This window comes from Crinia signifera, chromosome 19 (genome assembly GCF_055691185.1).
Source record: "Crinia signifera chromosome 19, ASM5569118v1, whole genome shotgun sequence".
In the NCBI taxonomy this organism is placed as follows: domain Eukaryota; kingdom Metazoa; phylum Chordata; class Amphibia; order Anura; family Myobatrachidae; genus Crinia; species Crinia signifera.
This window is the reverse complement of record NC_139226.1, coordinates 86,157,581-86,183,508: the sequence shown is the minus strand read 5'-3', so window position 1 is coordinate 86,183,508 and position 25,928 is coordinate 86,157,581. Positions and strand designations below refer to the sequence as shown.

The 25,928-nt window shown below is 41.4% G+C and overlaps 1 protein-coding gene across 1 annotated transcript in view; it reads right to left on the bottom strand.

The window, feature by feature from the left end:
- LOC146041886 (transmembrane protein 45B-like) overlaps positions 1-25,658 on the bottom strand; it is a 72,929-nt gene extending 47,271 nt beyond the window's left edge. The window contains exons 1-2 of the mRNA XM_083161744.1: positions 25,487-25,658; positions 10,442-10,648 (exon numbers count right to left, since the gene is read on the bottom strand). The gene's annotated coding sequence lies outside the window, so the exon portion shown is untranslated. The remainder of the gene's footprint in view (positions 1-10,441; positions 10,649-25,486) is intronic.
- Positions 25,659-25,928: the final 270 nt, after the last annotated feature.

Here is a 25,928-nt window from a genome sequence, read left to right as displayed (position 1 = left end):
CTGTCCCTGTTTGATGTCGCCCTTTTGCTGTCTGTAAGCACATAAATGGCTTCTGATTAATGTTTTTCTTTCTGTGCAAAACCAAATGCCAAATGTGTGCCTGCTTCTGAACAAAAAAAAAAAAAATTATATATATATATATATATATATATATATATAAATAATTATTATTATTTTTTGGGGGGGGGGGGGTGGTGTGGTCATATAGTAGTATCAATTCACATTATAGAACACACCGTAATGCCCAGTACACATTCCAGCACACACCGTAATGCCCAGAGCACATTACACAACAAACCGTAATGCCCAGAGCACATTACACCACAAACCGTAATGCCCAGTACACATTATAGCACACGCCATATTGCTCCTATTTTTGTAATAAGTGAAGTTATGTTTGTGTAGTAAAGATTATGAATATTTTTGTTCAGTGTAATTCCTAAGTTTGTATCCGGGAAGAGGCCCATTTTAGTCCTCCAAGAGAGGCATCCAGTTTATACGGATGGCTACCTAACGCTAAAGCCTTTGACTTTGAAAGATTAATCCTAAATCCCAAAAGTAAGACATATTGATGTAGAATGTCGAACAAGGGTTTTAGGCTAACCTCGGGATTAGCATCAAATATGAACAAGTCATCAGCAAAAATCTGTAATTTAAGTTCCTGAGAACCAATTTTAGCTCCCTGCAGGATCGACCATTGTTGTAGGTGGCGTAGTAAAGGGTCCAACGCTAGGTTGAATAACAAATGTGACAATGGGCAGCCCTGTCGTGTTCCCTGCTGTATTATTAAGGATATTCCGAGAAGACCATTGACCAACAGCCTAGTAGAAGGATTGTGATTTGATTAAGTTTATAAATTAAGGTACAAAACCTCTATATTCTAAGATTCTGAAGAGATATTCCCACAGGATTTTGTCGAAGGCCTTCTCGGCGTCTAAACTCAACAATACTGTGGATGTGGCAGCGTTGCTTGGTGAGGAGGCTATTATTGCTTTGGCTAAACGAATCCCCAAAACTGAATGTCGATCTGTTGTAAAACCTAATTGGTGTGGGGTTAAAAGATTTAGCATCATTCTCTTCAATCTGTTAGATAGTATTTTGGTTAGAATCTTATAATCCTGATTTAATAGTGCAATTGGTCTATATGAGTCTAGCGAAGAAACATCTTTATCTGGTTTAGGTAATAAAAGCGTTATGGCTTCATTAAAAGAGGAGTAAGGCAATTGGTTGTCAAATATTTCTTGGTATAGATAGGTTAGTGTTGGAATAATATCAGTCTTTAGAATTTTGTAGTAATCAGCGTTTAATCTGTCAGGACCGGGTGATTTATTTAACTTTAGAGATTCAATAGTGAGTAGAATTTCCCGTTACGTGATTTTATCATTTAAACTATCTCTTTGTGATGTTGTTAGTCTAGGTAAACCTATATTTTCCAAAAAATCATCGATATTTTTCAAGTTGGGTTCACTAGATTTGTAAAGATCCATGAAGTATATTTGTAGTAATTTCAAAATGTCAGGGTGACAAGTAAGGACTGACCCAGATCTTTAGTCACGTAATTTGATGATATAACATTTTTTATACTTGTCCCCCCAACGATGATATTGATTTCTCATATAGTCTGTTTTTTATTTAGCTTCTCGCAATAAAAAGGCTTCAAGTAAACCCTTATCTTGAAGATATGTAATTTTATGGTCTTCAGTTGTATTTGTTAAGTAACGTTGATGTGAATTACGTAATTTATTGGTTAAAACGTGCAACTGTTCCATTTTTTCCTTGTTACGCCTGGCCACATACAAAATGATGTGACCATGCATAACTGCTTTCAACATCTCCCAAAACAAGACTACATCATCCCAATGTTGTATGTTATCATCCATATACAGCTGCCATTGAGCTTTAAGATATTTTAAGTCTAGAGTGAAGAGATTAAGTCTTCACTTTGAGTTAAATACTTTGGAAAGTGCCATAATTTTGAAGTTTTAAGGATGTTTTGTCGGTTTACATCACATAATATAGGGGCATGGTCAGAAATCAGGATGTTATACAATAGAAACAAGATAGATTCTCAGTTATACAGCGCACTCAACCGCAGCTGGATTGCTAGCCAGGAGCACCACTCCTTTACACATATACCAAAAACAAAAATAGAGGGTAGCTTCCCAGCGCTGGTTGGATCCGATGAATATTAAATGCTCGGTATTCCCGAGTAGGTATCCTATAGGACCACACTGACCTTGGTGTTGGTCCCTATGTGCACAAAAAGGTATCTTTTACTGGCTCAAATTCACAGGGTCTTGTACACTTCTATCCAAACACGGGGAGATTACAACTGACCTGATGGTAGGTCCCTATATGCACATCACGGTTTCTTTAAGAAGCTCCAATTCTCTGTGACACACACACACTCTGTCGCAGATAGTACTGACCTGGTAGTAATGCCCTATGTTCACATAGGGTTTCAGGTGATCAAGCCCACGTGGTGAAACGCGTTCTGACAGTGCTGACCAGGCTGCAGTAGCTCCCCGAGCATCGGGACACTGTCAGCCCTGACATCGCTCCAGTTACCCGCTGGTATTTCAGGTATCTTTCTTCCTCCTGCTTCCTTCTCAGGGTGCGACGGACACGCTGGCGGCGCATCTCGGTCCTGCTCTACCTTGGTATCAGGGCAGACCTAACGCCGCACACAGCGTCTGTCCCTGCACACCGCTCCTTATCCTTCTCACAGTGTGCCGGCTTCATCCCTATCACCTCCCATCCGCTCCTAGATGATGGGTCGTTTGTGACTGATCCCTGCAGTTAAACACTGTTTTATTTCTTTTTTCTTTTTTCCGTTTGCAGCTTTTTATTAATTTGACTCTATATCGGCCATTATTCTGAAATTGTCTAATGATTTGGATGATATCCATCATTTCATTTATGCAGTACTTGTACATATCCATTGTTTGATAAATGCTGCTATGTAAGTTGATTAACAAAACCTAAGATATTGGGAGATATTTACCTTCTCCTATTAATTGATGTGACTCCCTGTTAATTTAATCACACGGGCTGACAGGTCAATTGCACCCTGCCATCCAGCTGCTAATAGTGCTTTCAGGCATCTTGCTTCAATTTAACAACCCATATTGAAAGATATTAGGTCTTAACTTATATTTCTACTTTGTAGATTCAGTGACTGTCAAACTACCGACACACAAGGGTGTCGACATAATAACCATATCCTGATATCTTGCAATTTTCAGCACTTTGGCATTTAGACACACTCTAACCACTAAGTCAAAGCAGCGATAGATATGTCCTAGTATTTTGTTGGAGCAGCCTGATTGAATGTCTCTGAATATCGGCACATTAATTGTCAATTAACCCTTCACTGCCGCCACTATCGTTTTCTTCCAATTATTTTTCTCTTATCCGTGGAAGAGAGACTTTCTGGTGGTGCATTTCCACCCTGCAATGCTTTAATAGTATCAGGGTGTACCTAACACCACTTACAGAAGTGTCCTCTTTCCATTTGTCTTTTCTTTCCATCAGTGCATTAATTTCTTCTCTCACCCTCTGTCCGCTCCTAGTTTGTGAAGACATTGGGCAGCAGAAAGAATTTAATCTATCTCACTGTACTTTTGCTTTTCTAAACCCCTTACGATACCTGATATGCCATTAAAATGTTAATCTTTACCCATGTACTAATACTATCTGTACTACCAGCGGGTATTTCTGTGATTAAGTGTTTTTTACCTAGCCTAAACAATCAATTTTTTCTGATATTTAAGATGTGCTAGAAGTTTAAACCTTTCACAGAATCTGGACATGTCATCAGCCCGGGCCTATTAAGGACCCTTACAAATCATATATTAACATTATATGATCACTTAATAACACCACTACTTGCCACTGTGTCGACAACACTATATGCTAAAATTGCCATTGTGTCGATAGAAAAATATACAGTAAATCTGAGTGGCCTTTTTCGTTTGCTTTCTTTGCTTCATTATTATTTATTTATTTATTTAACTCTTCATGGTAAATTGTGTAACACATGGAATTATAGAGTTATCAGTATTTTATAATAAATTGGAAATAAAAGCTAAGTTTTATCTTATTCATTCAACATCATTCTTATTCTTTCAAAAGTGTGCCTCCAAAAAGGAATTCTTCTTTTGAACAGTGGCCCACTATCTATGGACCACTGTTTCTCTTTGTTTAAGTATACTAGTACTTAATTCCTGGGGGCACCTCCAACACATATAAAATGTTTTCGTGTATTTATACAAACATATTGTCTATTTAGTTGGTTCTATAAATTTACACGTAACTAGTTTATGTCCTGTGCAGGATACTACTCCTATTTTGCTACTTTCTTTAATACATCCCAGCTGGTACAATAAGTCCCCAGAGTCGAGTGGCGTGCTTTCCAAACACTGGATGGTTTATTGCGAATAAAAAGTTTTTTCAATACAGATAAAAAAAATTAAAAAAATGGGAACAGGATGGGGAACAGAAAACTCTGGATAACCACCACAAAACCTTCTCATCCGGATTGAGTAGGGAACAGGTGGGACCAATGGCAAGGGTCTTTCCAGGAGTTGTCTGTATCTCCTTCCATACACACCAACGCGTTTCGAATTTAATCCTTCCTCGGGGTGACACCAAAGTGGCGGCAGACAACCACCAAATCAAGCCTAGTATAAAGCAATCACAGGACCAGTTTCAAGTTAGCTGTGCAGACCCTTATCACCAGGTGACAGTAAAAGTCCTCAAACATTGTTTGGGATGGGGATTTTGATTCTGTTATACACTTCACCAATAGTTTAAATATTAACAATTATGGATTAAAGTTCACTAGCAATTTTCATCAAAGTAGAGTGAATTTCCTGGATATCGCCCTCACCGCAGAAGGAGGGAAAGTACACACAGAGACATATATCAAAAGTGTCGACCAAAACAGATATCTTAACTTTCAAAGTAATCATTACAAGAAATGGAAATCCAATATTCCGAAGAGCCAATTCATGCGGATAAAGCGGAATTGCTCTACCAATGAAGCTTTTAAAAAACAAAGTGAAAAGATTCGTCAGTCTTTCCTTGAGCAGGGCTACCCTCCCCAGCTCCTGCAGGAATCCTTAGAGGAAGTAGAGGGTCTAGAAAGGGACATACTGCTAGGACTGGATGTAGGAACACAAGAAACTAAAAATAATAAAAAAATAAAATGTAGTAAAGATAGAAAAACTGTTTTTGTAACACAATTCAATACAAAGGCTATGGAAATAAAAAGATTATAAACAAGAATATGTATCTTTTGAAGTCAGATGAAATTTTGAATAAGGAAATTAATTTTGATAACACGGTGGTGTTCAGAAGGGCACGAAATCTAAAAGAGAAGTTAGCACCAAGTTTTTTTAGAAAGGAAAAGCAAAGTACTGCTAAACCAACTTGGCTTCCGCCTAAACCTGAGGGGTACCACAGATGTGGAGGCGGTGGGGTGGGGGGTGCTTGTAGCTCTTGTATAACAGCTGAAAAGAAATCTATCAATTTTTCATCTTATGTTTCTGGTGAAATATTTCCAATTAAAACCTTTATAAATTGTGAAACGAATTATATTATTTATCTCCTAACCTGCGGATGCGGTCTGCAGTATGTAGGCCGCACCATTAGAAATCTCCATGTCAGATATATGGAGCACCAAAGGAACATTGTAAAGATGAGCAGAAATAATAGTCTCTATAGACACATGGCCAACTGTCAAAAGGGCTCCATGAAAGGGGTCAAAATGGTAGGGATTGAACATATCCTGAGTACACAGCGAGGGGGTGACAGATACGTACGGCTGTGCAGGAGGGAGGCGTACTGGATCTTTTGTTTGAAAACCTTGAACCCTTTGGGATTGAATGATACCATAGAACTAAATGGGATATAGAATTGGACTAGTATTCAGGGTACCTTGTGTGTATATATACCTTCCTTTTTCTTTTCTTTTTCTTTTCTTTTTTTGGGATATTCATTGTAATGAATTATTTAATAATAATTTAATATTGTATTTTTATTATTATTTCGGGGTGAATATGTATAAATATGGATTTTTACTATGATCCATGATGGTGGTGGGATTTATTAATGACCATGGGTAGTGTGAATTAAGGGGGAAGGGGTGGGTTATGGTGGGATTCATTATGAAATAAATATTAAGATTATGATGGGGGGGGAGGGGGGGGGTCAATGGAGATGTAGGGTGGGGGGGGGGTTGGTCCACATTATGAATTGTTAGTTTATTATTGATAATAATTTGGTTTATTTATGAATTGGTAATTATGTATGTAATTGATTATTTACGCTTACCCTTTTGGGTCCCAATTGCCTATGATCGATAAGGGTTGAATATCCATGCATGTGATCTTGATATACCCTATTAGGGTCTAGCCACTGATACAACCTTCACTGACTTAATCGCTATCATGCATTATCAAAAATCGTTATATGAATTTTTAACTATTGCTTTGAATTATATATTATGATTATTATTATGTATATATATATATATTTTGTATGTATGTTTTTTTATATATATAAAAATATTATTATGTTTATTTTTAGTTTATATGAATTATTAGTATATTAATTATTATTATTATGATTTTTGTGGTTTATATGTTATATGTGTGTATGTCCCTTTAAGGATTGCGAGCTATTATATTTATATATGATCAACTGCTGGCACTAAGGAATGAAATAAACAAAGAAATGAGGCTTATATAATTAAAATGAGGCATGATGAATTTCAACTTGGGCATATGGATTACAACAATTATTGTTATAATGAAGGTGAGCTCGTTATTGGGCTATGCAAATGAGGCTTATAAGGCAGTTAATATGGGGACACTATCTATGATGCTTCCTGAGTGAAAACAAGGCTTGAGACACATAGAAACAAAATGGCCGCGGGAGCTTATAAATATATGATGACGAAAACGAGGCTTGATGCGCAAACCCGGAAGTGCGGGCTAAATGAATGGCGCGAACGGCGCTGCTATAAAACAGTTATGCTGTAACCAGAGGGCTCAGACTGAGGAAGCCGCCGACTTCACGAGCAGGCGGAGAAACGCGTTTTTTGAGCCCTATTCTCTGCCGGTCCTGCACATACCTTGCAAGCGCACTTTACTTGTGGATTACAAATACCACCTAGCTGGCTGGTCCAGCAGGAGAAGGTTCCAACACAGCGTCTTCCGGAGTACATCTCTGGTAATATACCAGTTGGAGAGACTGACCTTGGTTATCCACCACAGAAAGTTCATGCAGGACTGGTAACTATGAGAATCTATCACTGCCTCTATTAAGCCTCTTATTTCATTCTCAACTGAGTGACTTTAATACTAATAAGCAAACGGCAATCCCAGCAAGTCCAGCTTTTTATTGCATTGTATGTTATATGTTGTCTGTCATGTCTGTATGTTTAATTGTGCACAATTGATATTGTTCCATTTTTTGTGTGGATTGATTCCACTTTATATGTTTTTAATAAATTGATTTATATATTCATAAAACTGTAAGGACATTCCAATTTTTTCTGAGCAGGATTGCGCTTCTTAAAGTGCCAGATACTTAGGTATCTGACACTATTTTCCCAGTTTCTTTAAGAAGCTCCAATTCTCTGTGACACACACACACTCTGTCGCAGATAGTACTGACCTGGTAGTAATGCCTTATGTTCACATAGGGTTTCTTTAATACATCCCAGCTGGTACAATAAGTCCCCAGAGTCGAGTGGCGTGCTTTCCAAACACTGGATGGTTTTTTGCGAATAAAAAGTTTTTTCAATACAGATAAAAAAAATTAAAAAAATGGGAACAGGATGGGGAACAGAAAACTCTGGATAACCACCACAAAACCTTCTCATCCGGATTGAGTAGGGAACAGGTGGGACCGATGGCAAGGGTCTATCCAGGAGTTGTCTGTATCTCCTTCCATACACACCAACGCGTTTCGAATTTAATCCTTCCTCGGGGTGACACCAAAGTGGCGGCAGACAACCACCAAATCAAGCCTAGTATAAAGCAATCACAGGACCAGTTTCAAGTTAGCTGTGCAGACCCTTATCACCAGGTGACAGTAAAAGTCCTCAAACACTGTTGTATATGCTTTCCTTTCAAGATAACATGTGGGGTAGCAATGAACAGGGTACACTGTAAGTGTGATTGAAGACCAAAGTAAAACAGAAACTTAAAATAAATAAAATAATATAATAACCTGGCCACTTATAGGGCTAAGTGGCAATTGGATGTGCCTTATAGGCAATGTCACAATGTTCAACAAGAAGTCCGTTGTGTAGGTTTCAGTGATATAAGTTCAACTGTGGAGCAAGGTGAAGTAAAGGAGGTTGTAGGTGACCAGGGGTTAATGGCTGTCAGAGGCTACAAACCTCTGTGTCACAAGAATGGTGTCACTTTGTAAGTGTATGAGAGGCTGAGTAATATATATTGAAGGAGACCTTAACTGCACACCCGTCTTATATATAGCAGATTCCAGTGGACCATGTACTTCATCCACTGAGGGAGAATAAAGGAAAATGAATGGGGACACAGGTTTCAGGGGTGTAGATATGTGGAACGAAGGGGCTGTAGACTCACCACTCCACACTGCTCTAGCAGGTCACCCTGCGGCAATGTGCCAGTTAATGGAGAATCAGCCACAGGCATCGGTCTCCTTTTTAGCTTTCTCCCAGCAGCGTTGCCAACCCCCGCATGTATCGATAATGAGGAGGACCCCCTCACCTCACACACAGGGCACCACTGCCAGTACACGTCCTATGGATCTCCAGGATTGCAGGGTTCCCCACGTGCCGACAGCAGCAGGGACCCGGCGGCAGGTAGGTTCTCGCTCCCGTTGTCAATCACCAGGGCCTGAAGAAGCTGACCTGCGAAGCGCATGCCGGCTGGCGGTGCACAAGCAGATGCAGCTGTCTCTTACTTTGTTATTTTTCTGATTAGGATGTATTTTGATTATGTGTGTATGACGCCATCCCACAGCCCTTGTGAGAGTATTGGATAGCATCAGGTACGATCCCCGGTAGACCCGACACTGACATGGTCGGCCATTGAGCCTAACTAAAAGGCACGAGTGTAGGGCAGGCGACCGCTGACCGCAGCTCTGCCCATAGCTTTAATTGATTTACACCAGCCAGCCCCTAAGCACCCTGAGAGCACTGCGAGTAAAAATTTGAATGCAGTTGCCAAAGGGTCCAGATGTGGGCAGAGTAACTGGTAGTTATAATCTGCATTTCAGCATTGCTCTGGGCATCTGTACCGCTGGTGCAACACGAGCACCAACAGCCGGAGACATTTAACCAATTTATTGCAGGCTAAGGATTAGTTCCCAATGCAGGTTTGCAGTGGGTAACTACCAGCCGTGATACAGGTTATTCATCGCTGACCCCTGACACATATCCCAGTGTGTGCACTTCCTGGGCAGGGGATACAACTCAGCGACCGATATATCTTATTCAGCAGCCTGCCAGTACCTGTTATTGAGGCAATATCTGAATAATAAAGAAGCATATTCACCTATGTTAAAACACATTTGCCTGACTACTTACTACACACCCACCAATTAAGATTTCACAAGTATTTATGAGAGAGCGATCTGCCTGCCACCCTTATATTTAATTATATGTAAATTCCTACTATCATTGTTGTTTGTCCTCTATCTATGTTTTAATATTTCGCAGCCATTTTACAAATGTCTATTAAAAGTTCAATTTTAGAAAACTTCTAGGTGCACCCACTTAATAGGACATTCCTTTTTTCTTTTTTGAATACATTGCTTACTGTCCTAGGGTAGCACACCTCCGCCCTATTTAAATTTAATTTGGTACCAAGGGGGTCCTGTTACACATAATTTTGTGGGTCTTGTGCGACTAACAACCCTCTCCCTCTGTTTCGGTACTCATCAATGGAAAGCCTAATCAAGGGGTACGGGAGAGAAAAAAGGTTGGGAACCACTGCCCTATAAGAACAGTCATCTTTAACATTTGCCCCTGACACCAGACCACCCCTGGTTCACACACTCCGACGTGGGGGTGAAGTGGGTGAGCCACTCACTGGTGTACTGGAGACACTACTTACAGTAGATGTAGCTGCCCCTAATAAATTCAACTCCATATTATTGATCTGTCCCTGCATAACAATTAAGGCATTGGTCTGTGCAGCTATAGCTTGTGTTTGCCCTTGAACACTTTCACTTAGGATGGCAATTTTACTATTATGTTCACGTAGGGCCTGAGTCATTTCTGACATACGTGTGTCCAGGGTGGTAGCCATCCTGACTTGTGTGCCCACAGCAACACGGACACTGCTGGTCACTTTTTTTACTTGTTGAAACAAGTTTCTAATGTAGCCTTGAATATTGCCAATTTGATGGCTTTGCATTGACATAAATTCAATTTGCTTACTTTTAAATGTGTGCAATATGTTCAGGGGCAGATGGTGTGTTTGGTGATTGGGTTGGTGGGGTGTCACCACAGTTGCCTTTTCAGTCATTGATGTAGCACTGGTTTCTTGATCAGGTGAAAATAATTAGACGGGCTGGAGGATGATCTCCATATCTTCGCCCATCATTTCTACTGATTGTGTGGGTTGTTGCCCTAGTTGTGACGACCCTGTGGAAACAAAAAAATTGGTAAGTATTCAACCATAGCAGTGTAGTATATGTGTACTTCGATGTTACTAAGGTGCATTAAGGGTTATTTCACATAACAATGGGTATTATGTACTTACACATGTACACAGTGACTTTATGTAATGGTGACAATGATAATAAGAGTGATGGCTGGTTGTCATTACACTCATTTCAGTTGGTATGTAGCTGCAGGAGATGAATGTAATGTAGGCTATTGTGCATGTATTTTTTTATAAGAAAAGGAGCGCAATTGTCATAAAAATCAATAATTTTATTAATACAGTAATAAAATATAAAAAAACTATACATTTCTGAATAGAAATAGAAGGTGATCACAATGACATCTGTGGGACACTTATGCAAATTCATACATTATTAATTCCAACAGTATATTCCAACATAAATTGCAATACTATCAATATGCACAAATATGGGGATTGGAATTTCCGATTGCGTATGGGTAGGCTCAAATTTAGAAAAGCATGGATATACAGAGTCCCAGTATAATAATAAGTAGCCAGCAGTACCAGGTGGTTGATGTTATTATCAGTACTTCAAAACAAATGGGAGTTGATGTTGATGTCAACACTCCATGTCGACAGAAATTTTATCCAGGTTAATGTCACAGCACTATGGCCAAATAATTGCTGGAGTAGTATATGTGCTCACCAATTGTTGAAACCCTCTGTCTCTGGAGGGAATTTTCCAATCTCCAGGGGTTATAAGGGACCACACTGCGGCAGTTTTTCAGGTTCTTACCCCGCTGTCGAGCTCCAGGACCTGAGGCGTCCACACACCTTGTAAGTGCTGTGTGTGGAGGGGTGTCTGAAGAAATTGCACAGGTGCAAGGACTGCTTTCAATCAGCTTCCAGATGGCAGCACCGCTGTCGCTTGTACACACTCGAGCTGGGAGCAGAGAAATAGCCAAACAAATACGGCGTCACCCTGGGTGGCAGGTGAATTGCCTGTAACGTTATCCAACGTATGCGCAAAGTGTCCCACAATCGTCAAATGGATCACCAGGGGTCTTGACGCGTTTCTCCGGTATAAACCAGTTTCCTCAGAAGATCCCCCATTGACTACTGGCACCGTATTTAAATGTGAGTCTGCCAATCAGAGTCCTCCTTTAATTAGCACAGGTGACTTAATTAATTAGAGTCCAATTTCAATGTCATCATCCTTGTGCAACATACATTTTAAAAAGTACATATGTATATATATATATATATACCTAAAAAACAGTTTATCCTTTAAGCGCTGATGTCTGCAGGAGAATGTCCAGGATATATATAAAATCAGGCCGTGCTGCACTCCTATTAGGGCCCTTCCAACTCAGCCCAATCTGTAAAATGCATAGAAAGAAAAAAGGAGGCGCACCATAGTGTAGTATTTAAAGTTTAAAAGTATAAACTTTACTGAAGCGATTAAAAACTCACACAAGTACAGGTGTTATAAGATATATAACACATAAGCGCATATTACAGGTATATCACCGCAAGACAGCTCTCAAACAATTTCGCGCTGCACTCTCAGCCTGGATCCCGGACCGGCCGCGTCACTGCGTTGCCACGTCACGACCTCCGTCCTCCAGCTCCGCCCAAACGCGTTTCGTCCTACGGGACTTCGTCAGTGGGTGTGTCTATCTCACAGACACCAAGGGTTTATATAGCAAGTCAAACAAATTAATTAATTGCCGCTTTGCATTCTGGGATTGCCTGACTTCCAGTCATTCAATTGAGGACAGGCTGCATACTCTATTTTTCTAATGGTGTATCATTCTACAGCTGTATTACGGCGGCCATTTTTTTGAAGATTCTGACCCCAATTACTGAGGCAGCCATTTTACTATTACTTTTATTTGTCCCGGCATTTCCAGAAAGCAGCGCGTTTACAAAACTACAAAGGAATAAACAATATATACATAGGATACCTAAATCCATATAAATTAAGTAAACATCCAATATTCAATACAAACGAGAAATTTCTATATTTCAAATTTTTTGTACCTTTTGTAACAAGATATAAATGATAGAAGTGGGGAAATTAAACATATTCTAAAAAAGCATTGGGGTATCCTTTTACTTGACCCCATCTTGGGAAAGGTTTTACCACAACAACCTCAGGTTATTTTCAAAAAAGCGCAATCCCTAAAGGCGAGATTGGCGCCGAGTTTTCTCCCAGCAACTGTAGAAAATAGTACATGGCTTAAATCCTCTAAAGGATTTTTCCCCTGTTCCAAATGTTCGGTGTGTCAATTTGCAAGTAAAGAAAGGTTGACTTTCAAAAACTACAACAATGAAAATAGCTTTTTTATTAAGAGCCTTTTAAATTGTCAGACTTGTAGTGTAATTTACATGTTAGAATGTCAATGTGGGGCAAAATATGTTGGAAAAACTAAAAGAAATCTTAAATTGCGGATTCTTGAGCATAAAAGAAGTATAGTGAATAAGGACCCCCATTCAAGTGTTGCACGGCATTTTTTGAAATGTCAGAAATCAAGTCTCAATAATTTTTCCTTTAAAGGGATAGAACATGTAAAACTAGATGAAAGAAAGGGCAACCTTCATATTAAACTGGCTAAACGGGAAACCTGGTGGATACACCAGTTGAACACACTGGTACCAGGTGGTCTTAATGAAAATTGCGATATTACACCATTTCTCTGACCATCGATTATTGACATTTGTGATATCTATTGTGGAGGTGGCAGTTTGGGTCCAAACTGCTGGTGGGCTGCACCTTCTGATCTGGGATAGTAGTAGTTGGATGGCAACATCCCTACCGCCCTTAAAAAGTTCAGTTAGGGAATTACCACCAATGGGCACCAGGCTGTTACCTCAAATAACAATAATAACTTTTTTGGATACAATAAAATATTTCCACATAAATTACATAATTCTATAAAAGATTAAGAATAATAACTGTAATATTATTATCTTCTTGCTTTGTTACTTTTGTATTCTCCCCTTTTTCCAGATTGGATCAACTAGTATAGAATAATGAATTATTTGGATTAGCGTCCAAGAATTTTTATACATTTTTATACTTGTTTTTTATACATGTTCTCATATATGTTTTTATATACTTGACATGTATTACTTATGTATTTTTTATTTTTTTATTTTTATTTTTATTAATATGCTGCTATATATATGCACTTTTTTCTCTTTGTCTGAATATTAACATTGTACTGCATAATCGTTTCTTTTTGATGATGAACGCGATTTAAGAAATATAGAAATTTCTCGTTTGTATTGAATATTGGATGTTTACTTAATTTATATGGATTTAGGTATCCTATGTATATATTGTTTATTCCTTTGTAGTTTTGTAAACGCGCTGCTTTCTGGAAATGCCGGGACAAATAAAAGTAATAGTAAAATGGCTGCCTCAGTAATTGGGGTCAGAATCTTCAAAAAAATGGCCGCCGTAATACAGCTGTAGAATGATACACCATTAGAAAAATAGAGTATGCAGCCTGTCCTCAATTGAATGACTGGAAGTCAGGCAATCCCAGAATGCAAAGCGGCAATTAATTAATTTGTTTGACTTGCTATATAAACCCTTGGTGTCTGTGAGATAGACACACCCACTGACGAAGTCCCGTAGGACGAAACGCGTTTGGGCGGAGCTGGAGGACGGAGGTCGTGACGCGGCAACGCAGTGACGCGGCCGGTCCGGGATCCAGGCTGAGAGTGCAGCGCGAAATTGTTTGAGAGCTGTCTTGCGGTGATATACCTGTAATATGCGCTTATGTGTTATATATCTTATAACACCTGTACTTGTGTGAGTTTTTAATCGCTTCAGTAAAGTTTATACTTTTAAACTTTAAATACTACACTATGGTGCGCCTCCTTTTTTCTTTCTATATATATATATATATATATATATATATATATATATATATATATAAACACATTTAATAAGAATTACAAACCAAATGCATATGTGGTATCAAAAACACATGGATTTTTTGTGTGTTTGGGATGGCAAGTCATGTATTTGTAACTAATCCCAACAGGCTTACACCTGCATTGATTCACTTCATTAATAACGCCAGCCCCCCGCACCACCAGTCCTGTGCCATTCAGACTTCCCCCCCCCCCCCATTCCAGACTGCTTTTCCCCACCACTTGTGCTATTATCCCGCTACCCATTCACCAGAGACTTGAGCCACAGGCTCATCACTTTTTTGCACCGCAGCACTTGCTTATTGATCTGCAAATACTGGACATTGTTTATTACATGAGTTAGAGACGCATGATTTACTCTGTTCCCCACTGCAGCAATAAAAGTGTGCTTGTTTTCACCTGCAATCACGTCCAGCTTCATTTGCATATCATTGTTATATTTATATTTACTGAGCGCAAGACCTCATAAAAACCATTTGTTCACATTATCTATTAGAGGACAGCCCCCCCTCTTTGAGGACCTGCAGCTTGTAAATTATCACTCTCCCAATCGGGTTAGCGCCAACCAACCTTTTCTTGTCTATCCATTATTTGGGCACGGTCAGGCAGCTCCCCACATGGGAATTCTAGACATCAGAGTAGGCAGACAAAGCCGAGCGACACAGGTTTTTGACGATCTAGCAATAACCACCACATTACAGGAAGATGGTAGGAAATTTTGTGACACATTTCTAACTTTGGAAAAACTAGTGAACAAAGAGACCAGATTATGGTGGGATGTCACAACATTGCAATGGTATTTAGAGCACAACTTAGTACCAAAAGGATTAAGAATTAAAAAATCACCCACCCACCACCTAGAAGACAGTAATTTTATGACCAAGTGGAACAGTATTACTCACGACTGCTCACTAAAACTAACACAGTTAATCATAGACACTCAATGCACTGATCTCAACGCCCTAGAAATAGAGATCAATACTTTAAACAGACAACTTGACCAATTCAGGGACCAAACAGAGTTCCAACAACTTGAGAGTTTATCACAACAAAAATTACTGAGGAACGAACAGATTATAATCAACACAAAGAGAGACAAAATAGTGAGAGATAAAATAGGCAAGAAACAATACAGAACTAAAACAAACAAAAAACAAGAAAAACATAGAGACAAAGATACACCCAATCAGAAGACACCACTAAACAAGAAAAATAACAACAAAAAACCCAAACACTCTCCTGTATACAAAAGACTTAATCTCACATACCAGCAATACATGACAAAACTCCACAAAACAACAGACAGACCACCAACAATAACAATTCCCAGCGAACCAGACGATTACAACAGTCTCAACATAAGTATATCAAGCAACGAAACTTGTGACACTTCCTTTTCAACTTATAGCATCCCTGACGAAGCTCCAGAGACTTACGAACACCTAGCCAGACAATCACTAGAAAGAGGCACCACTCTCCCATTTGTCACAGTAAGACAAGATCCAGTAAGACACATACAAGAAACCGACAACCCAGACGACATCAACCCCATAAATATAGAAAGACCAAACGCCATTACTATCCAGACTGAGAAAACCCCGACGACATGTGTAAATCCCATTTTTTTAGGGGAAACAGCAGGAGCCGGGGCCTGCAAAGAGAACATAACAAACCCGACAGACATGACAATGACACACAAAACACCAGACACAAACAAAAACAAAAGGAAACTCACCACACTAGAAGAGGATGTAGAGGAGGAGGAGGAAAATCACACAAAGAGAAACAGGGTCCAGAGCATACACGACCAGAACCCAAAACAAACGAAACAAACAAAACAAACAGTACTGGGATTTTCAACCTTAGCAGTCTCCCACTTGAACAAAGACACCTGACGCTCCTTAACAAAGGATTGAAATTTGCGCCCACTGCAAGACTTGATAAATTCCAAACCTACATTGATTTGCACAAATTCACTAGAAAATTATCACTTGCCAAATATCATCACAAACCCCTGCCATACCAACCCAAAAGAGACAGTACAGACAACTACAGACACTCCGAACTTAAACCTACCTCTAGATTTTACCCACAACATATGAGAGGACATTTAGTGGACACATTTGAAACATTAGTAACACATGACCTGGAAGAACTTAACCTTAAGAAACCACGGACACACATGAACCTTACTAAAAAAGAATTAGAGACATTGAAGGAACTCAGAGACAACCCAGATATAACTATCAAACCAGCAGATAAAGGGGGGGGGATTGTTTTACTTGATACCAAAGACTACATCACAGAATCCATGAGACTATTATCCGACACAAACACCTACGAACCACTCACTACAAATCCCACAGCAGCATTCCAAAAAGAATTTAGAAATCTACTCCAAGATGGCAAGGACAAAGGTATACTTAATGACAAAGAACACCAGTTTCTCGATAATCACAATCCCGTCATCCCTGTATTTTACTACCTCCCTAAAATACACAAAAACACTGAACATCCACCCGGCCGACCTATAGTATCAGGTATCCATTCCCTCACATCAAACATGTCCCAGTACGTAGACAAATTTTTACAGCCATACGTGAAAACACAGAAAGCATACATAAAGGACACAACAGATATAATCAAAACACTCCAGACCATAGAATGGCATGATTCCTTCTGGATCTGCACCAGCGACATCACCTCCCTCTACTCAGTCATCAACCACAACCAGGGAATAGAAGCAGTCCAACATTATCTCAAACAAGACACGTCACTACCCACTGACCAAACACAATTCATTCTAGATTGCATAAAATTCATCTTGAAACATAACTACCTCTGGTTTGGAGATACATACTACAGACAGATCACAGGCACCGCTATGGGCACCAGATTCGCCCCTAGCTACGCCAACCTCTTTATGAGTTGTTGGGAAGACAGTAACATCTGGTCTAATCACGAGCTAGGGGAGAATCTGGTGCTCTGGCGTAGGTATATAGATGACATCATATTCATCTGGAGAGGTACAGAGAGCAGTCTCAAAACATTCATGGACCATATAAACCACAACCAAAACAACCTCATTTTTTCGACAGAATACAGTAAAACTAAAGTAAACTTCCTGGACATCACTGTATTCATTGAGGACAATCATATCAAAACCAAAATATACCAAAAACCAGTTGATACTAACAGTTACATTCTTTCTACCAGTGGACATCATCCCAACTGGTTGTCTAGCATCCCCATAAGCCAATTTCAAAGAGTACGACGCAACTGCACTGACATAAAAGACTTCCAGACACAAGCAGACAAACTGAGCACACAATTTCTAGAGAAAGGATATGACAGCACCAAAGTACACGAGGCATACACCCGAGCAGAAACAGTAGACAGAGAAAGCCTCCTTAGGTACAAAGACCAACCAGTAAATGACCCAGACAAATTCAAACTAACTTTTATAACCAAATACAATACAGATAACAGACTTTTTTACAATATCATGAAAAAACATTGGCACATCCTCTTAGAAGATGAAACCTTAGGCGACACTTTACCAGACAAACCCAGAGTGATATACAGAAAGTCATCTGACTTAAAACAACAACTCACCAACAACCACATAAAACCAAGAAACAGAAACACCAAGAATAAAGGCTTCTACTATTGTGGTAGATGCAAACTGTGCAAACAATCACACATAAACACAACAAAGAAGACAGACTCGTTCAGTTCGTATATAACAAAAGAAGAGTTCAAAATCTCAGAACACATCACCTGCGACCACACGGGAGTCATATACTTAGCAACCTGCCCGTGTGGCTTACAATACGTAGGTAGAACAACCAGAAAATTAAAGATAAGAGCGTCAGAACACATAAGAAATATCAACAAAGGATCAGAAACACACAACCTCTCAAAACATTTTAAAGACGTACATAACAGTAATTCCACAGGACTATCCATCATAGGGATTAAACTAGTGCACAAAAACTGGCGAGGGGGCGACTTCATCCAAACTATCAATAAGGAAGAACTAAAGTGGATATTCACACTCAGATCCATGGTACCAAGGGGCCTAAATGCAGACAATGAAGTTAGGTCTATAAGCAATTACTGACACAACTAGGGACATTTACCTTCCCCTAATTAAATACCGGGCAATTTGAATTTAAAATGAATTTTTTTTGAATTTTGCACATTACATCGCATAAATAAATATGATAACATAATCACCATCAGCCTGTTATAATCTATGCGCTTTTCATATAAGCCTGCCTTCCATAAACTTGCCATTCTGATACCTGAAAGCACACATTTCCCTGTTCTGAACCACGTAAAGCAAGAATGGGCTATTTGCCCTCAATAAAGATGGCCACCGGACATTCAGCGCCTCCCACCGTCAAACAGTTAAATACCACTTCCAGACTGTTCCACAAACATTACTCCCTGAAGAAGACCCTTCAAGGGTCGCAACGCGTTGGAGAGACACCACACCTTTCAAGTCCAAGTCTCCTCCCGGCTGGGAGTTGAGCGCACGGAGCGTGTTAGAGACTGAGACGCCGGTGCCGGGATCTCGCGATAACGGTACCCGGAAGTCTCACCCCATACACAATCTGTGGAGCCCGGCGGGCTGCACGACTGAGGTGCACTTCGAGAGGTGATCGCGGCGTGGGACCAGAGGAGGACACAGTCCGGCAAACACAGGTCAGAGGTGTACTGCGGTCGGGACGGGACGCCAGCCCCCCGCACCACCAGTCCTGTGCCATTCAGACTTTTCCCCCCCCCCCCATTCCAGACTGCTTTTCCCCACCACTTGTGCTATTATCCCGCTACCCATTCACCAGAGACTTGAGCCACAGGCTCATCACTTTTTTGCACCGCAGCACTTGCTTATTGATCTGCAAATACTGGACATTGTTTATTACATGAGTTAGAGACGCATGATTTACTCTGTTCCCCACTGCAGCAATAAAAGTGTGCTTGTTTTCACCTGCAATCACGTCCAGCTTCATTTGCATATCATTGTTATATTTATATTTACTGAGCGCAAGACCTCATAAAAACCATTTGTTCTCATTAATAATAGCTGTGTTAAAATGTGTTTTTATATATATATATATATATATATATATATATATAAAAATTACATTCCATGAAATGTCACCACATATCTTTTACTCTGTGACCACGTCCTGCTACTGTATGAGGGTCTCTGGCATGCACAGTACCCTCATCAAGGCTCTCCGGTTTCAGTACCAGCCATTCCCTACACCTGTGGTTATTTCCAGCCAAGATCTTACCACAGGCGTGACAATCTACATTGGATTGGGTACCAATCGTGTGCAGATCGTGTGTGTTTCTATACTCCAATCCATTGTGCAATTTCAAAAGAAATTCTTTCAAGATCATCGCACGATCATTGTCGTCCTGGTGTGTACATTAGCCTACATGTGAACTACAGCTGCTCCCTAGTTATGAAAAGTTTCACTCTCATGGGTTAAAGTCATTCCATAACAAACACTACTTGTGTTTGAAAGAACTTGAGATGTATAAGGGATATGCTTAGCAGATATGTTATCTTATGTAGGGACTAGAGAACAGGACTTTGATATTCAATTTTAACGACAAGTAGACCTATCAACATACAATATATAAGTCATAATTATAGAGAATGTGGAATGTACACCATTGGCAAGGAATCGCTTTTCTCAGCCAAATCCTATTGTGTATAATTATGGGTGTGTGTGTTTGTGTTTGTGGGGTGTTTATTTCAATGTTTGAAGGTGTCAAAGTATGCAACAAGACTAGGAAGTTATGTGTCTTTTGGGTGTGCATGTGAGGGATATGGTCGGTTGGTCGACCTAAAGATGGTCGACAGTCATTAGGTCGACACCACTAGGTCGAAATACTGCAAGGTCGACATGGGTCTAGGTCGACACGGGACAAGGTCGACAGGTCATAAGGTGGACACAAGTATTAGGTCGACAGTCAAAAGGTCGACATGGGGATTTTTCACTGTTTTTTGAGCCAAATGTGCCGGCAGGCGGAATTTCATGCCCTACCATCCACTAGGGCATGGTGGGAGAATAAAATAGTGTGCCAAGCGCAGCAAGGCACCGTCCCCGAAGCATGGCGAGCACAGCAAACCATACGAGGGGACACGGTGCACTTAATCCTGTGTCCATGTTGACTGTGTAAACATTCAGGTAAAAAACAGTGAAAAAACCCATGTTGACCTTTTGACTGTCGACCTAGACCATGTCGACATAATGCTTGTGTCGATCTAATGACCTGTCGACCTTGTCCCATGTCGACCTAGACCCATGTCGACCTTGCATTGTGTCGACCTAGTGGCGTCGACCTAATCACTGTAGATAATCTTTAGGTCGACCATATGATCCATACCTGTATGCGAGTACTCCTAGATATACTTCCGAATTCCCATTAAGGTTTACCTCAAGGTTTGATGCACATCTTATGTGCAGCCATCAGCATTACATCCGCCATGCATTATATCCAATACGGTGCGGGGTGCAGCGGGCGGGGTGTAGCAGGCTGGGTCTGGCGAGCGGGGTGCAGCAGATGGAAGAATTGAAAAATCCTATTCAAATAAATAGGTGGCTGCTGATTGATTGACAGAGTTCTCTCAGCCAATCAGTGTCTGTCCAGTCTTTTGAATAGGATTTTTCAATTCTGTCTGCAGCCCCCCCCCCCCCCCCCCCGATTTATCACATGTATAAAAATGCCAAATCTCAGTGAGCTCTGCTGGGGGGAGCTCAGGGGAAATCGAGGCCTACATTAACATATGGGGGCCTTAAGTCTATGACATAGATATGACAGAGATAATGAGGTCTGTGATGGTGGACAATGGATGGACAATGGATATCTTGCCTGTCACTGACTGACAGGATTATTGCCCTAACAGGGACATATAAGGTATTTGGAAACAATATAGATGCAAGTGCTCATTATCATAATGAGGGTCATCGACCAGAGTCTCTGTCATCAGTTGACTGTTGAAATGTTGCATTAGAGGACTCATAATTGTCTCCTTATCATCTATATATATATGTCTAGTGTCCATTTATGTGTCTCTGAAACACTGCCATCTGTTGGCAGCAAGTGAACCTACATCTCATTCTCTCTCACACATGCTCAAACACAGAGGCAATCACAAGAAAGCAGACTAGCTTTTGAAGCATTAGCTTCGAGCGGGCTTACTAGTTAGGTGATAAACAGTATCAGTCAAGAACAATAGAAAATAGAGAATATGTATTTGTCATTGTGAATCAGTGCTGTCATAGACTGACAGGTAATCAATGGAGTTAATGGACCACCCTCATGAGAGCCTCTGAGCCAGCAATCATTTCATGGGGTTCTGTCTGTGAACTGCAGAACTATTACTAGTGCTCACCCAAAGGTAATTATCGCCTGATGAGGACATCATTTTCATCTAGATAATCTCATATAGAACATTTTTCCTGCAGTTTTAAACCTATTGACAAGCGAGTTATACATAGATCTGCTGAGAATGAACAATGTGCTTAGTTAATTCTTATAATTACCAGCAATTTACATAATGCTTTTTATAAATCAGATTAAACAAGTGGTTATTCCACATTGGAATATTCCTCTACTTTCTGAATGTCCTGTACTCGCGATGATTCGTAAATTGCCAAGCCAAAAAAAAATTTCCGCTCTGTACTCCTCTCCTTCTCTGGTGATGATAAATTGTGTGTTTTGCGTGATAAATGGGTGGTTGATGTCAGGGGCTGGCTGGCAACTTTTAGCCTGGGGGGCAAGTCCAGAGAACTGGCCCATAAGTAACAACGCATCATTAAAATGGAGGTTTTTCGTTAAAAATATAACGACACCACAGGCTTCTCCCCCTGTATAAAAACAGGACACCACAAGCTGCTCCCCCTGCATAATAACAGGACACCGCAGGCTGCTACCCGCACAAGGATCAGGGGAAGCCAGGCACTGGCACACACAAACTCACAGTAGCCAACGGAGGGCTTTTGCACACACCACTCCAACCCTCCTGCCATGCTTACAGCTGGCTGCGGATGCTCTTACTGTCATAGCTGGTTAGCTCCGCCTCCTTAAACAGCTGAGTAGCTGAAGGAGGCGGAGCTGCTCACCTATGGCAGCGAGAGTGGCCGCAGCTGCCACGTGGACAGTCTCCTGCAGCCAGTATAATTTATGATGCAGGGGGGCTAGTGACACTACCCCCTGGCCTAGAACATTATTGTCATGTGGCTCCAGGTTAACTGAGATTTTGCGCAAATGCAGAAGCTCCGATTGTGGCAGCCGAGGTTTTGTATGTATCAGCCTGGCTTGGTGCGGGACACGTGACGGCACACTGAAAATTTGCCTGACTTCCAGTCGTCGCAATTCCCCCCTGCCACAGGGCTGCTCACCTGCATAAAAAAAAGAAGAAGAGGACACCGCTGGCTGCTCTCATGCATAAATAAAGAACCGGACACCACAGGCTGCTCTCCTCCATAAATAAAGAACTGGACACCACAGGCTGCTCTCCTGCATAAATAAAGAACAGGACACCACAGGCTGCTCTCCTCCATACTAAAGAACAGAACACCACAGGCTGCTCTCCTGCATAAATAAAGAACAGGACACCAAAGGCTGCTCTCCTCCATAAATAAAGAACAGAACACCACAGGCTGCTCCCCTGCATAAATAAAGAACTGGACACCACAGGCTGTTCTGCATAAATAAAGAACAGGACACCACAGGCTGCTCCCTTGTGTAAAAAACAGGACACCACAGGCTGCTCACTTGCATTAAAAAACAGGACACCACAGGCTGCTCACTTGCATTAAAAAACAGGACACCACAGGCTGCTCACTAGCATTAAAAACAAGCTCCCCTTGTATAATAATCATGCCAATTCCCATCACAGGCTGCTCCCCCTGTATAATAATATTGCCATGACACCACAGGCCACTCTCCCTGTATAATAAAAGTAATGCCATGACACCACCGGCTGCTCCCCCTGTATAATAATAATGCCATGACACCACAGGCCACTCTCCCTGTATAATAAAAGTAATGCCATGACACCACCGGCTGCTCCCCCTGTATAATAATTTATTATACAGGGGGGGCAGCCGGTGGTGTCATGGCATTATTATTATTATACAGGGGGAGCAGCCGGTGGTGTCATGGCATCATTATTATTATACAGGGGGAGCAGCCGGTGGTGTCATGGCATCATTATTATTATACAGGGGGAGCAGCCGGTGGTGTCATGGCATCATTATTATTATACAGGGGGAGCAGCCGGTGGTGTCATGGCATTATTATTATTATACAGGGGGGGCAGCCGGTGGTGTCATGGCATCATTATTATTATACAGGGGGAGCAGCCGGTGGTGTCATGGCATCATTATTATTATACAGGGGGAGCAGCCGGTGGTGTCATGGCATCATTATTATTATACAGGGGGAGCAGCCGGTGGTGTCATGGCATTATTATTATTATACAGGGAGGGCAGCCGGTGGTGTCATGGCATTATTATTATTATACAGGGGGGGCAGCCGGTGGTGTCATGGCATTATTATTATTATACAGGGGGAGCAGCTGGTGGTGTCATGGCATCATTATTATTATACAGGGGGAGCAGCCGGTGGTGTCATGGCATTATTATTATTATACAGGGGGAGCAGCCGGTGGTGTCATGGCATTATTATTATTATACAGGGGGGGCAGCCGGTGGTGTCATGGCATTATTATTATTATACAGGGGGAGCAGCCGGTGGTGTCATGGCATCATTATTATTATACAGGGGGAGCAGCCGGTGGTGTCATGGCATTATTATTATTATACAGGGGGAGCAGCCGGTGGTGTCATGGCATTACTTTTATTATACAGGGAGAGTGGCCTGTGGTGTCATGGCATTATTATTATACAGAGGGAGCAGCCTGTGATGTCAGGGCATAATGCCATGACACCACAGGCTGCTCCCCCTGTATAATATAAAAGTAATGCCATGACACCACAGGCTGCTCCCTCTGTATAATAATAATGCAATGACACCTCAGTGCCATGGGGAAAGGGGGATGTGAGGAAAGTGAGCAGGAGAGAGGTACATGTGTAGGGTGGGAAGGTGTTCAGGGGTGCCATGGATGGGCTAGTGTGAGGAAAAAGCTAGTAGGAGAGGGGTACCTGTGAGGGAGGGGGGGGGGTCTGGGGTACCGTGGATGGGGGAGGGGGATGTGAGCAAGATAGGGCTGTATGTAAGCATGGTAACAGACACACCACTTGGGGCGGGGTGATGCGCTGCTTGAGGCGGGGTTACACGCTACTTAGGGCGAGGCCACATGCTCTGTTGTTCCCACGGGACTACCAGCCTTCCTTTCAAGCCAATTTCCTTTCAATGTGCAGAGCAGCGGGGGACTTGGGCTAAAAGTGGATGTCTGCCCCCATATTACACAACACCATAGTACATTATAATACCCAGTATACACACAGAACACAATACAATATACAACCCCCCATATTGCACCCAGTACATTAACACGCACACAACATAGTACATTATACACAGCCCCACATTACACATTGCACACTAGTAAATTATACACAGACCCCCCTCATATTATACTCCATACACACAGCACATTGCACACTAGTAAGTTATACACAGACACCCCCCCCCCCTCATATTATACTCCATACACACAGCACATTGCGCACTAGTAAATTATACACAGACCCCCCCCCCCCATATTATACTCCATACACACAGCACATTGCACACTAGTAAATTATACAGAGACACCCCCCCCCCATATTACAACCAGTGATTACACACACACACTATCAATTACATACATTATACACAGACCCCATTCCCTCAGTACCCGCAGCACTCACATGCCTGTGTTCTTCCTTTCAGGGACGTGCAGGAAGTCAGCACACTGCACAGCCCAGGCAGAGGAGAGGAGCTGTGAGAGCAGGGCTGACACACGGAGCCTGTGGTGGGCGGGGCTAGCCTCAGTGAAGCCTCGGCTGCTAGCTCTCCTCTCAATGCACAGACAGGCTTGCTTCCTGTCTGTGTGCACAGTGACAGTAGGCCGATGGCCATGTTCCTGTGGCCACAGAAATCTTTTAAAAGACCACAGGAACATGCCCGCCGGCAGTGCAAAAAAAACGGTAACATACCCTCCAACATTTGAAGGGCCAAAATCGGTACACATTTAAGAAGGGGCATGGTCATGGGTGTGGCCTTTGGTAAAGTGGGCGTGGTTACATCCCCAAGCACCCTGACATACTTTGTGACTAGACAGTGACTCACAGAGACAGTGTCTCTGGATGA